This window comes from Benincasa hispida, chromosome 11 (genome assembly GCF_009727055.1).
Source record: "Benincasa hispida cultivar B227 chromosome 11, ASM972705v1, whole genome shotgun sequence".
In the NCBI taxonomy this organism is placed as follows: Eukaryota; Viridiplantae; Streptophyta; class Magnoliopsida; order Cucurbitales; family Cucurbitaceae; genus Benincasa; species Benincasa hispida.
In genome coordinates, this window is record NC_052359.1 from 64,835,044 (window position 1) to 64,849,959 (window position 14,916).

The following is a 14,916-nucleotide window of genomic DNA, read 5'->3' on the forward strand; positions in this document are numbered from 1 at the left end:
AAAAAAAAATTAAATATGTAACAAATGTATCTATAAGTGACCTTTTGTCTAAGGCAGATTCTAGCTAGACTGGGGTACTTAAATCGATGGAAATATTGCACCCCTACCTAGGAACCTACCTAAAAAGGTGAATTGGATAGATTTGTTACATGCATACAAGTTTGATGAAAGTCTATTAAAGAGTTTAATGAGACTTAAATAAAAATTGTTTAATCATAAAAGACAAGAGTTGTTTTTTAGCAAATTAAATAAACACCTAGATAAAATCAGTAACCGGGTTTTTCTAAGTTAATTAACATTAGGTAAAACACTTAGTGGGGGGAAAATGGGATATATGATACTTCATTTTTGCCTCTACACATTTCTCCCTAAGAGTTCACACCGTGAGATTTACACTCGGCCTCGAGGCACCATGGGTGCCCCGTTACTTGTGGCATTTAGGTAGGTCAATATCAAGGTGAATGGAGAGAGTGTTTATAGTAAGTGGAAGCGGGATATGTGCAACACATCCCTCGGTCTCTCTCATTAGGTTGGATAAAGTTTCATGCATCGCCTTATGGCATCGTGGGTGTCTCCCTAAAGGATGGTTGTATTGTATGATGCTTTATTTGATCTCTAGAAATGGATAGGGTTGCTTTAGTCTCATGTTCCAATCGGCTTTTCCTTACGGTTGGCTCATTGGAGCGGGACTCTAGAACCTAAAATGAGGGGTTACACTTACACATAATTGTTATGGATGTTAACAAATTCTGGACCGAACAATGGTGACTATTAGTTACAATGACAAGGAGTTGTTTCTATCTAATGGTTGATAATGTCTCGTTTCAGTGAAGGGCCACTTGATCACCCTGCGGTGACTTTTTTCCTACCTCACTGAAGCATCATTACAAAATAGATGTCACTTAGGATATACTAGACTATTTTACTAAAAATTGATTGGTTTTCTTAAAAATGGTTTATTGTAAGTAGACTAAAATAAGTTTGTTCTTTTTCAGCAATTTCACTAAAATGGCTATCACTACTCTTAGTTTACTAGCCGCCGATAAATTAATGGGTGAAAACTATACTAGTTGGAAAAACATGATCAACACTATTCTAATCATCAATGACTTTCGCTTTGTCCTGATGGAGGAATGTCCCCCCATTCCACCTTCCAATGCTCCTTGAAATGGAAGCATATGAGCGCTGGACAAGGGCAAACAAAAAGGCCCGAGCATATATCTTGGCAAGCCTTAATGAAGTCTTGGCCAAAAAGTATGAGCCCATGCTTATAGCCCATGAGATCATGGAGTCTCTAAGGGGAATGTTCAGACAACCATCTACACAACTCAGGCACAACGCTCTCAATTAGATCTTAAATGCCTGTATGCAAGAGGGGGCATCTATTCGAGAACACATTCTCAACATGATGATCCACTTTAATATGGCGGAGATGAACGGGTCAAGCATCGATGAGGCCAGTCAGGTTAGCATTATACTAAAATCTTTACCTGAAAGTTTTCTTCACTTCTGTAGCAATGTTGTTTTGAAAAGGATTGAATATAACTTGACTACTCTGCTCAATGAGCTACAGACTTTCCAATCCTTATTGAAAAGCAAGAAGAAGAAGAGTGAAGCAAATGTTGCTTCATCTTCTAAAAATTTCTACAAAGGTTCAACATCTGGAACTAAGTTTGTACCTTCTTCCTTCGACACCAAAAAGTTGAAGAAGAATAAGGGTGGAAAGGGGAAGGTTGCTGCTAACCCATGATTTGTTGCACCAAGAGGTAGACAACTCGTCAAGGTTGACAAAGGAAAATGTTTCCATTGCAACAAAGATGTGCACTGGAAGAAGAACTGTTCCAGATATTTGGCAGAAAAAAATAAGGCCAAACAAGGTAAATATGATTTACTTATGTTGGAAACTTGTTTAGTGGAGAATGATGATTTTTTCTGGATTATTGACTTTGAGGCCACTAATCATTTTTGTTCTTCATTTCAGGGAATTAGTTTCTAGCGGCAACTAGATGCCGTGAGATGATGATGTGAGTTGGAACCGGGCACGTCGTCTCAATTATGGCAGTGGGAGGTCTCCGGTTGACTTTATAGAACAGATTTCTAGTTTTGAAAGATGTATTTGTAGTTCCTGATTTAAAAAGGAACTTAGTTTCTGTAAAGTGATTATTAGAACAATCTTATCAAATTAACTTTTCTTTTAATAAAGTGTTTATTACAAACAATTGTGTTGATATATGTTTTGCAAAACTGGAAAATAATTTGTATGCGCTAAGACCGTTAGCAACAAATTCCCTCCATAAGATAGAGATGTTTAAAACTGTTGTAACTCAACATAAATGACTTGGAATTTCTCCAAAAGAAAATGCCCAACTTTGGCACCTAAAACTAGGACATATCAATCTCAATAGGATCGAGAGGTTGGTTGAAGAATGGACTTCTAAGCAAGCTAGAAGAAAATTCTTTACCTGTGTATGAGTTATGCCTTAAAGGAAAGATGATTAAGAGACCTTTTACTGGAAAAGGTCATAGGACCAAAGAACCTCTAAAGCTAGTACATTCAGACCTTTGTGGTCCGATGAATGTAAAAGCTAGGGGAAGTTATGAATATTTCATCACTTTTACTGAGGATTATTAAATTTGTTACGTTTATTTAATGCAACATAAGTCTGAATCTTTTGAAAAGTTCAAAGAATTCAAGGCTAGAGCTGAAAATGCATTAAATAGGACGATTAAAACATTTCGATCTGATCGAGATGGAGAGTTTATGAATTTAACATTCCAGAACTATATGATAGATCACGAAATTATATCCTAACTCTTAGCACTTGGCATACCTCAGCAAAATGATGTATCAGAAAAGAGAAATTGAACCCTGTTGGACATGGTTCGGTCTATGATGAGTTACACTTCCTTACCTGACTTGTTTTGGGGTTATGTAGTGGAGATTGCAGCATACATCCTGAAATGCATTCCCTCCAAGAGTGTTGCCAAAACACCTTTAGAGTTATGGAATGGTCGTAAAGCTAGTTTACGCCATTTCTGAATTTGGGGTTGCGCAGCACATGTGCTTGAGGCTAATTCTAAGAAATTGGAACCACGTTCAAGGTTATGCCTATTTGTAGGCTACCTCAAGGGAACGGGAGGTGGTTATTTTTTTTATTCTAAAGAAAATAAAGTATTTATATTGACAAATGCTACTTTTCTTGATGAAGACCACATAAAGGAGCACAGGCCCAAAAGTAAGATTGTGTTGAATGAGATCTCCAATGAAACTACTGAATTTTCAACAAGAATTGTTGAAGAACCTAGTATCTCAACAAGAGTTGTTGAAGTAGGTTCATCTAGTAGGTCAAATCCACCTCAAGTGTTGAGGGAACCTCGACATAGTGGGAGGGTTGCAAACCCACCTATTCACTATATGGGTTTAATTGAAATCCTAGCTATGGTAGCTGATGGCGCAGTTGAGGATCCATTGTCTTACAAGAAGGCAATGGAGGATATTGACAAAGATGAATGGATCAAAGCCATGGATCTCGAAATGGAGTCTATATACTTCAATTCCATATGGGATCTTGTAGATCAACCTGATAGAGTTAAACTTATAGATTCTAAATGTATCTACAAGAGGAAACGGGGTGCTGATGGGAAAGTTCAAATCTTCAAGGCTAGACTGGTGGCAAAGGGTTATACACAGGTTGAGGGAGTTGACTATGAGGAGACTTTCTCGCCTGTTTCCATGCTTAAGTCTATCCAGATCCTTCTGTCCATTGCCTCATATTATGACTATGAGATTTGGCAAATGGATGTCAAGACTGCTTTTTTGAATGGCAATCTTGAGGAGACATGGTGTAGCCTGAGGAATTCAAAACCCAAGGTCAAGAGTAAAAGGTTTGCAAGCTTAATTGATCCATTTATTGACTGAGACAAGCTTCTCGGTCTTGAAACATAAGGTTTGATACTACGATCAAATCTTATGGCTTTGATCAAAACATTGATGAGTCTTGTGTATACAAGAAGATCATCAATAGTTCAGTAGTTTTTCTAATGTTGAACGTAGATGATATCTTACTAATTGGGAATGATGTAGGTTTACTGACTACAGTTAAGAACTGGCTAGTGACCTAATTCTAAATGAAAGATTTGGGAGAGGCTCACTTTGTTTTGGGTATTCAGATCTTTCGAGATCGAAAGAAAAAAATGCTAGCACTGTCTCAGGCATCGTATGTTGACAAGATGCTTGTGAGAATAAGTTCGATGCAGAACTTCAAGAGGGGCTTATTGCCTTCTAGACACAGAGTTACATTTGTTGGGATTGGTGTCCTAATTCTCCCAGAGTCTCGTTGTTTTGTAAAGATACACATTGTTCAATGAATAAAATAAGTATTATTTAATTCTAGTATTCACTCATATCCAATACAAACATCCTTGGTTATATTATGTAAACTTAAGCATGTATATGCGATATACAAGTAGATCATGCTTAAGTGAAACTTAAATCGGTCTATAGTATAAGGATTAAGTTGGGATACCTGATCCTGGTGACACTACGGATATGGCCCGCTTTATAGTGGTTTGTAAGTGTTGTAAACTACTACAGATGGTTGGACTTATTCGTGTGGAGACGTGGAGCGGGGGTGTCTTATACAAAGAGTTTGTATAAGACCTGGACACGAGATGAATAGACTCTGTATATAACGTCGTTGATACTAGAGGACTTGCATCTCACCCATTGATACTAGAGACTTGCATCTCACCTAAACGACCATAGGTGACATGACCTCAATTCTGAGTGTTTTGTGAACTCCTGTCTTTGAGGGCGGTCTTTTGATTAGTATGGGTGAGAGTGGCCAGATTGCCAACTCAACATGCCTACTTTTTTAGGGACTTGTATGATATGGAGTTGGGAACTCAATTTATAATATGGAATTCACTCATTTCTCGAAGCAGGGATAAGTAGAGAGATTGCTCCTTTAAGGGCTGATTCCAGGTTGAACATAGTGGCACAATCTTTTCTTTGGAAAAGAAGACTCAGTCATAGTAGGACTATGATTTATGTTCATTGGAGGGATCAGTGATACTTAAGGAGACAGATGTAACTACAGGGGCATGCCCAGCTGTACTTACGAGCGATCTGTGAAGGGTTGTCGCACTGCTGAATGGTTAAGATGGGCACATAATATATCTGTAGTAAGGAGAGTTCAGTTGTCGTCTTTAGTGGAGGACTATGATTTATGTTCATTAATCATTATTCACGTATCGTTAGAACTTCGGATCTACAGGTCCATGAGGTCCCATTGGTAGCTTGGATTCATGTTGAAGGATCAAGTTCTTGGTATTGATTTGAAATATTCAAATTGACAAGAGGTATTTTGATTATATATGATATAATCGGTATGATGTATGAGATACATCTAGTGGAGGATTAATGTAAATAAGATTACATTAAGTACCATGGAATAGAAAAAGAACTATGGTTTATATGTTTCATGAGATGAAATATTAAAACTATAGGTTATAAATATAGTATGATAAGTTGGTTATCATTTATATTTATAATAATATTAATATTTTTTTCTTTTAAATAACCAAATGTAGTGGGTGGTTATTGATCATGGTAACCGTGAGTTTAAAAGGAAATCAGTTTTCTATTTTGAAAAAAGAGGGTTTTTACAAAAGTTTGAAAAGAATTTGAGTTTTCTCTCGGGCAAAAAGAAACTCACAGAATTCATCAAGTAAATACAAATTTACTAAACGACGACTAGGTGAGCTAAACGATCGTGCAGGTGCTAGCTAAACGATCGTGCAGTGTTTACTAAACGATCACATAGCTTTGTTAAACGATCGCTGGCCCAAGGTAAATGATCATGTAGAATCAACCGAGCTAAACAATAGAGTTAAACGATCACATAGATTTTTCTAGACTATCGCATAGCTTATCTAAATGATTGGGCATCAACCTATACGATAGGTCTCCGACTTCTCCCACTTGCCCAGTCGTGTACACGATCTGTCTTTCCTCCGTTCCTCCGTTCGTCTACCCTCTAGATTCTCACACCAAGAATACCAAGGTCGTCTTGTTGGTGGTGTCAGACTCAAATCAACATAGTTGAGGTTTTCTGGAGATCATTCGTGGTGCTTTGGAGCAATCCGTTCATGGTGTTGCGGAGGAATTCGTGGTGTTGCGGAGGAGATCGTGAAAGAGGAAATCGTTGGGGACGAGCGCGAAGTGTTCGTACAGTGTTGCATTCATGTAGATGAGCGCTCGTGGTTGCTGTTGTTTAATCAGAGGCGCGCATCGGAGCATGGAGACGCTTCCACCGTTGTTAGTACAGTTTCTCCCTCTGTACATTTGTTGTTCATACTGTAATTTCACTGTAAATTGTATAACCGCTTGTTTGGAAGTCGACTGTAAATATATGTTGATTCATGATTGTAATTTGGAATAGTGTTGCTTCCGCTGCTCACGGAAATCTCGAGTGTCGATTTCCTTCAACTCGTTGTTGTTCGAGGATATTGTTGAGGCATTGCGTTCGTGCTGTTGGATTGAGAAAGTACAAGAAGAATAGGTTCTTCTAGGGTATGTTCACTCGTTCTTCTATATTTTCTTCTTGGAGCATGCTGTAATTTAAACTTTATGCATAATTATTGTTATTTAATTGTAAATGTGTACGTTCTTTCACAATGGGGTATCTGCTTCCACTCACTGGTTCTCTTTGTAAAGAGTTCCTTCAATTGGTATCAGAGCAAGGTTGTTCTAATATTCCAAATTCAATTGATGTATTGAATTACTTTTGCAGTCTTGGTGGGTTTTCTGTTTGTACAAAGCATTTAAGTGTTAGATGTACTTGTGGATATGAATTGATGGATGTTTCGGGATGATTGCCTCTGTTTGTTAAAGCTTTCTTTACATTTCAAGTTAATTTGTAAGGGCCCCTATGTTTTTTGGGCATAATGACTTTGCAATCGAGTTTGTATTCAAAGTGTTTGAGTCTATAAAAGTCGTTCGTGATGAAGCTTCAAAGAATGGAGATGTTGTTCTCATCGAGGAAGAAGACCAAGGGTTGGTCACATCGTGTAGTCCAGGCTAAATAATCGTTTAGATTTGGCTACGTGATGGTGTAGAAAAGTTTTACTCGATTGTGTAGTATTTGCTAAATGATCGCATGGCTGATGCTAAGCGATTGAGTAAAGACTTTACTCGGTCGTGTTGTGTTGGCTACTTGATTGCGTAGATGCTGAGGTAAACGATCGTTGAATATATGATACTCGACGCATGGTAGGCACGCGCACTAAATGATTGAATAGGCCAGCATGCTTTATTGCATAGTCACTGGTTATTCGATCACTTAGTATACAATATTTGATGCTTATTCCACGATCGTTTAGACGACCATGCTTCATCGCATAGTTATCGTCTACTTGATCGTTTAGGCATACGTTACATGATGTGCGCATGATCGCGTGGCCTTCATGCTTCATCGCATGTCATAGGCACTCGATCCATGCTACACGATCGTTTATACTTGTTGAGTGTTACTCGATGATCACAAGGAGCTGCTATACGATCATAAGGCCTGTTTGAACCAGACGACTCAATGGTTTTTGTAATAGATAGTTTTTCTTTTCCAGTTTTTTAGGTTGTTCATCTCGGTCCATTAATTTTGAATGAATGTACATGTGATGTATGTTTATTTATCTGTCATAAAGTATGTCATATAGATTTACAACCCACTATAAGTTATGCATTTGTTCATGCATCATCTTTATATTATAAGATTTATAATATAGTAGATTGCATGATTGAATTACTTTAAAGTATGCTCATGCATCATATAATATAAGGGTTATAATATATGCATGCATTAAGCATATCCATGCATAATCTTTATATTATAAGTGTTATAGTATAAGGGTGTATGAAAGTATATATGCTTGGTTCATTACAAGTTATATAAGTGTTATATATAGTAATGAATAAACATTGCATGAAGTATGACACTTAGGTTAATTTATAAAAGTTATAAATACCTAGTCTAGCTTAGCAATGTGGATAGTTTTAGTTGTTTCTTTTTATAAAAGTTATAATAGAAATTAGAACTAAAATCAAGAAGAAAGATATGCATGTAAACTTAGGTTTAATCATGTTTTAAAAGAGTTTTAAAATTTGATTGAGATAGACCTAAGATCACAGTTCTAATAAGATTAGAAATGTAAGATTAATCTTTTAATCGGTTTAAAAGGATTAAATTGACTAATAAAAGATTAAATATATACCAAATCTATCTATAAAGGACCTTTTGTCTAAGGCGGATTCTGTCTAGGCTAGGGTATTTAAGCTGACGAAAATGGAACACCCCTACCTGGGAACCTACCTGGAAAGGTGAATTAGATAGATTTACTACATGCATGCAAATTTGAGGATAGTCTGTTAAAGTATTTAATAAGATTTGATTCGAACTTGTTTAATTATCAAAAGCAAAAGTTTCTTTTTAGCAAATTAAACTCACACTTAGATAAAATCAGTAGCTGAATTTTCTAAGTTAATGAATCCTAGGTAGAACATTCAGTGAGAGGTACTTGGAGTATATGGTACTTCACTTAAACCTTTACACATTTCTCCCTAAAAGTTCACACCATGAGATAGATCAATACCAAGGATAATATCCACCTAAAGGATGGTGTTTGGGTAGGTCAATACCAAGGTGAATGGAGAGAATGTTTATGGTAAGTGGGAGCGGGACGTGTGACAACATATCCCACGGTCTCTCTCATTAGGTTGGATAACATTTTGTGCATCGTCTCGAGGAACCCTGGGAGTGTCCCCCCTAAAGGATGGCAGTATTTGCACAACTCTTTATCTGATCTCCTAAAAAGGATAAGGTTGTTTTAGTCTCTTGTCCTAATATGCTTTTTCCCTACGGTGGGTGCATTAGGGCAGGACTCTAGGGCCTAAAATGCAGGGTTACACTTACGCAGAATTGTTAAGGTTGTTAACAAATTCTGGATCAAAAAATGGTGACTGTTAGAGTCAAGTACAAGAGTTGTTTTTGTCTAATGGTTAAGAATGGCTCATCCCAGTGAAGGGGCAATTGATCACCCCAACGGTGACTTTTGTCTTGCCTCATCGGAGCATCATTGCAAAATAGATGTCATTTCACTTAGGGTACAATAGAACTATTTTTCTAAAACCTAAAATTGGTGTTAGATGTGGTAATGCAAGTAGACTTATTAAGTTTGTTCTTGTTTTCAGCATCTTTTAAATTATGGCAACCGCTACTTTAGTTCTTTTAACCGCCAACAAACTAATTGGTAATAACTACGCTACTTGGAAGAACTCGATAAACACAATACTTATCATCGATGACCTCCGATTTGTCCTTACGGAGGAATGTTCTTTTATTCCACCTCCTATTGTCGCTCAAAAAATTCGAGATGCATATGAGCGATGGACATAGGCGAACGAGAAGGCTCGAGCGTACATCTTGGCCAGCTTGAACGACATCTTGGCCAAGAAGCATGAGCCCATGGTCACTGCACGTGAGATCATGGAGTCTCTAAAGTGCATTTTCAACTCCAAAACGAAGGAAGGTACATCTATTCGAGAACATGTTCTGGACATGATTGTCCACTTTAATGTGGCGGAGATGAATGTGGCTCGCATCGATGAGGGCAACCAAGTTAGCATTATTCTAGAGACGTTGCCAGAAAGCTTTATGCACTTTGTATGCAGCGCTGTTCTGAACAAGGTTGATTACAACCTTACAACTCTCCTCAACGAGTTGTAGACGTTTCAATCCTTGCTGAAAATTAAGGAGAAGACAGTTGGTGAGACAAATGTTGCTTCATCATCTAAAAGGTTCCACCGAGGTTCGACCTCAGGAACTAAGTCTGCCTTCTTCTTCTGGCACTAACAAATGGAAAAAGAAGAAGAGTAGTAAGGGGAAGGGGAAGGCACCAGCTAACCCAAAACCTGCCACTCAGCGGCGTAAGCGACTACCTCCGATTGAAAAAGAAAAATGTTTCCACTGCAACCAAGATAGGCACTAGAAGCAGAATTGCCTACGCTGGTTAAAGGAGAGGAAGAAGGCAAAGGCCAAGTCCAAACAAGGTAAATATGATTTACTAGTTTTAGAGACTTGTTTAGTGGAGAATGATGATTCTACCTGGATTATAGACTCTGGGGCCACTAACCATATTTGTTCTTCTTTTCAGGGGATTAGATCCTGGCGGCAACTTACAGAATAGGTTTATCATTTTGAATGATGTATATGTAGAATGATGATGTGAGTAGGCAATGAGCACGTCATCTCAGCTGTGGTAATGGGAGGCCTCCGGTTGACTTTACAGAATAGGTTTATCATTTTGAATGATGTATATGTAGTTCCCAAGTTAAAGAGAAACTTAATTTCTGTAAAGTTGTTGCTTGAATGTAAATACACTCTTAACTTTTTAGTTAATAAAGTGTTTATTTCGAAAGATGGTGTTGAGATATATTCAGCTTTACTAGAAAATAATTTGTATGTGCTAAGACCATTAGCAACAAATTCCCTCCATAAAATAGAGATGTTTAAAACTGTCATAACTCAAAATAAACGACTTAAAGTTTCTTCTAAAGAAAATGTCCAATTTTGGCACCTTCGATTAGGGCACATCAATCTTAATAGGATTGAGAGATTGGTGAATAATGGACTTCTAAACGAGTTAGAAGAAAATTCTTTACATGTGTACGAGTCATGCCCTGAATGCAAGATGAATAAAAGACCTTTTACTGGAAAAGCTTATCGAGCCAAAGATCCTCTAAAATTAGTACATTCAGACCTTTGTGATCCGAGGAGTGTATCAGTAACAGCGGAAGCAACAAGAATCATTAAGCATTCTAATTCATTAATTTTGGCAAAATATAAAGCATGCTCTTGCAGAAACAAGTGAGTTTCATGACATACCTTTGTAGAACTTCTTCAAAGCTCGATCTCCAGCTGCAATCTTCTCCAAATCTCGTTGTAGACCACCTCAAGATCTTCCCCATTATTCTCTTAGTGCTCTAGATTGAATTGTGGGACTCAAAACAAGCTTGAATCAAGGGATTATTAAGAAGTGCTCACAGCAGCAATCTGGTTGAAGAACACCTTCTTCACTATGAATTTTCAACTAAAATTTTTTTGATTGCATGCCTCAAATCACTCAATTATTCTTTATTTATTGCAGGTGAACATGCAAAGGAGAATGTTGCATGACTTCCAGCTCATGCTTGGAGTTAATGAAGAAGAGGAAATGGGTTTTGTGTGAGCATGAAGAAAATGGATAATGGAATATCTCAATATTCCATTTGTGCATGATTTTTCCAATTTTCCAATTTATCTCAAAATCAAAACTTGATTTTAAAAAACATTTTGATTTTAAAACTGAAAATTTTAATTTTATAAAATTAATTTCATAAATTAGTTTTTAAATAAAACTAATTAATTTAATATCAAATATTAAATTAATTTTTACACATATCCATCTTTATATATTTAAATCATATTTAAATATAAATTCTCTTATTCCATTTAGTTCTCAAAATTAAACACGTAATTATATCTCATATAATTACTAATTTCCTTAATTCTAATTTGAATGTTTCAAATTAACTTATCACGCTATACTAGAGCTAATCCATTTATAATCTAGTAGGGGGACCTCGTGGACCTACAGATCATGGGCTTCAACAACCCGAGATTAATTGGCTAAACTCATTAGATCAAATTAACACTCATTCGTTAACTAATGGGTCACTCCACTAAAGCCCATAGTTGCACTTCTCTCACTGTAGATATATTATATCCACATGATTTAACCATAATCAGTAAGTCGACCCTTCACAGGTTGTTCGTAATAATGGATGGGTCAAATATCTATTTTACCCCCGAGATTAATTCTTGTTCCTCAAGTTCCTACTGATCCTCTAATGAACAACTGGTTTGTGATCCAATCACTAAATCAAAACTCTCTCAGTCTAGTGAGTGATTGTGGCCCCTTGTTCAAAACCTGAATTCAGTACTTGAGAGAACAACCTTTCTCTTATCCCTAAATTTGGTAAGCATGAACTCCGTCTTGCACCCTATGTCCCCAGCTATCTATTTGGTATTACCCCTGAAACGGGAAGCTTATTGAGCCGGTGTTGTTAAGCCAACCCTCACCTATGTAAATCTAAGGATAATCCCAAAATAAACTGGAGTTCATAGTTAGCTCAGGATTAAGATCGAATTACCTAGGTCATCTAGGTAAAATAGTCAGTCTTATACAGTAAACAGCGTTATAAAGTAAGAGTGACTTATTTCTTGGTCCGATCTTATGCAAACTCATTACATAAGACGCCCACACTCCTCATGTCATAACATGTACGAATTAGGATCACATTGTATGTAGCACTTTACAACTCTTTGTAACAACTACAGGGTAGGCCGCATCTAATAGTGTTATCAGAATAAGGTACCCAACCTTATTCATGTACTATAGATCATTTTGACAATTTACTCGAACCTGATCCACTCTTATGTCTCCACATAAAGTTCAAGTGCTCATGTAATAGTCATGGGTCTTAGTTTATTGGATTTAGACGTTCATGTATATAATTTATAAAATTAATAATAAGTTTATTAATTATAGAAAATGTTTATCATTTTACAAACTGCGAGTTTTAGGACATAAAACTCAAATGGTAAAACTATGTCTGGTTGCCTTTCCCAAAACATAATGTTCACAAAAAGTCAGTTTGTCTGAAATTCCTTTGGATAGGATACCTTGTCTAGATAGCATTTCCAGTCGTTTAGCACTAATATGAGACAGCCTCTTATGCCATATATCAGCTTCTGTTAGATCATTAGTAGTGGCAATATATGCCCCTATCATCATTTCTACTCCTTTGACCACTAACAAATCATTAACTTTCTCCCCAACAAGGAGCACCTTGGAATCTTTTAGAACCTCAAGAGTTCGACTCTTGCCTCTATATTCACACCCTACAACATCAAGCATTCCCAAAGAGATTAAATTCCTCTTAAGAAGTGGTACATGCCTAACATTTCTAAGAAGTTTCTCAGTCTCATCCTTAAATTTCATTGAGACAGACCCTATTCTTTCAATTTTGCAGCTTTGGTTGTTTCCTATGTAAACCCTTTCTCCATCAACTTCTTTGTAGGTATTAAACCAAGGTCTCATTGGTGTCATGTGATAGGTGCATCCGTAATCCAAGACCCAATCATGTTTCCCAAGGGGGTTTACATGATTGGCCTTGTCAAGTGTTGAAGCTAGTGCATCTGAGTAGATAAAGGAACCTTCTACAACAGAAGCTTCAGGCTGCTTACATTTAGTTTTTTTTTTTCTCTTTATCTTGATTTTTCCTCTTGAGAATAAAACAGTTTTAATCAAATAGTCTTCCTTTTTACAATATTTTCATTTAACTTTCTGTTTTGGCTTATTTTCATCTGTATGTTGTTGTTTTCTATCCTTCTGCTAATTTTATTTGAAATTTTCCTTCACAAAAAACCCTTCACCACTTGGTTGTTTCTTTTTAACTGTTTATAGCTCAAGTTATTTTGTTCTTAGGGCATAGATAATTGCATCAGTAGTTATATTTTCCCTTCCATACTTTAATGCATTTTTAATTTCTCTATAGGATTCTGGTAAGGAGTTTAAGAGCTCATATGCCTCATTATCATCTCCAATTTTCTCCCCTATATTCTTAAATTCAGCAACAATTCTTTTGAATTTATCAAGATTGTCTGAAAGAAATTTTGATGGGTCCATTTTAAAGGTGAAGAACCTCTCCCTAAGGTACATTTTATTAGGAAAATCTTTAGTAGCATACAAGTCTTCCAGTTTTGTCCAAATCCTATAGGTCGTCTCTTGATCAAGGACTTGTTTTAAAACATTATCACTTAGGTTTAGGACTAACGTACCATAGGCTGCTAGCTCCTAGTCTTCTTTCTCCTGAGTTGTGACATTGTTTGGTAAAGAGGATGGATCAAGAAGAGCCTTGTGAGCCTTCTGCTAACCAAGAATGGCTTTGATTTTGGCCTTCCAAAGGACAAAATCACCCTTACCATCAAATTTCTCCACTTCGACTCTAGCTACTGCCATTTGATTCTGAATCTTGAATCTTGATTTTCCAAGAACTGAAGTCTTTTAGTGTCTTTGCTCTGATACCAATTTTATTGGGCTTGTTTTATTTTTGAGGCCCAAGGGAAGAGAAAGCTTAATCCAAGATTGAGATTAGGTAGAAGGAAATGCTCTGAAGAGGCCACAATCTTCAGCTCAATGATCAACAAGTGGTGAATACCACTAACACTGATCAGATGGATTGAGGTGAGCTGATGGAATTCCTTCACTTTAAACAAAAACTTCTCTCTCTCTCTGACACCTGAATCTAAAATTCTTTCAACCCTTTCTAACTTTTTTCTGTTCTTGACAAAATTCACAGACAATGAAGAAGAAATTCAAGCATGCAATTGAAGGAAATGAAAGAGGGAGAAGAGATCTACACAGTGATGTACTTGGTACGGCAAGAAGGTGCCTACATCTAGGGGAAGGGAGTTGTTTCTTTATTGAAGACTACAAAAGATAAGATTTTTCTCACAGATTTGTACAAATGCAAGATGTAAAAACTATCTAGTTGTTTTAAATGTTCAGCTTATATATACATGTTTTTATAACCGTTACAAATAATTGTTGAATCTGTTAAAAGGAAAACTAGCCATTAAGATTATTTTCCTTCACTTATCCTGGTAATACTATGGATATGACCTATTTTGTAATTTTTACAAACGATTTTATTCAAATCGTTCATGTAGAGGCATATGAGTGGGGGTATCATATGTAATGAAGACCAGACCACAAAATATATAGTCTCTCGTTATAACATTGTTAACTGAAGAGATT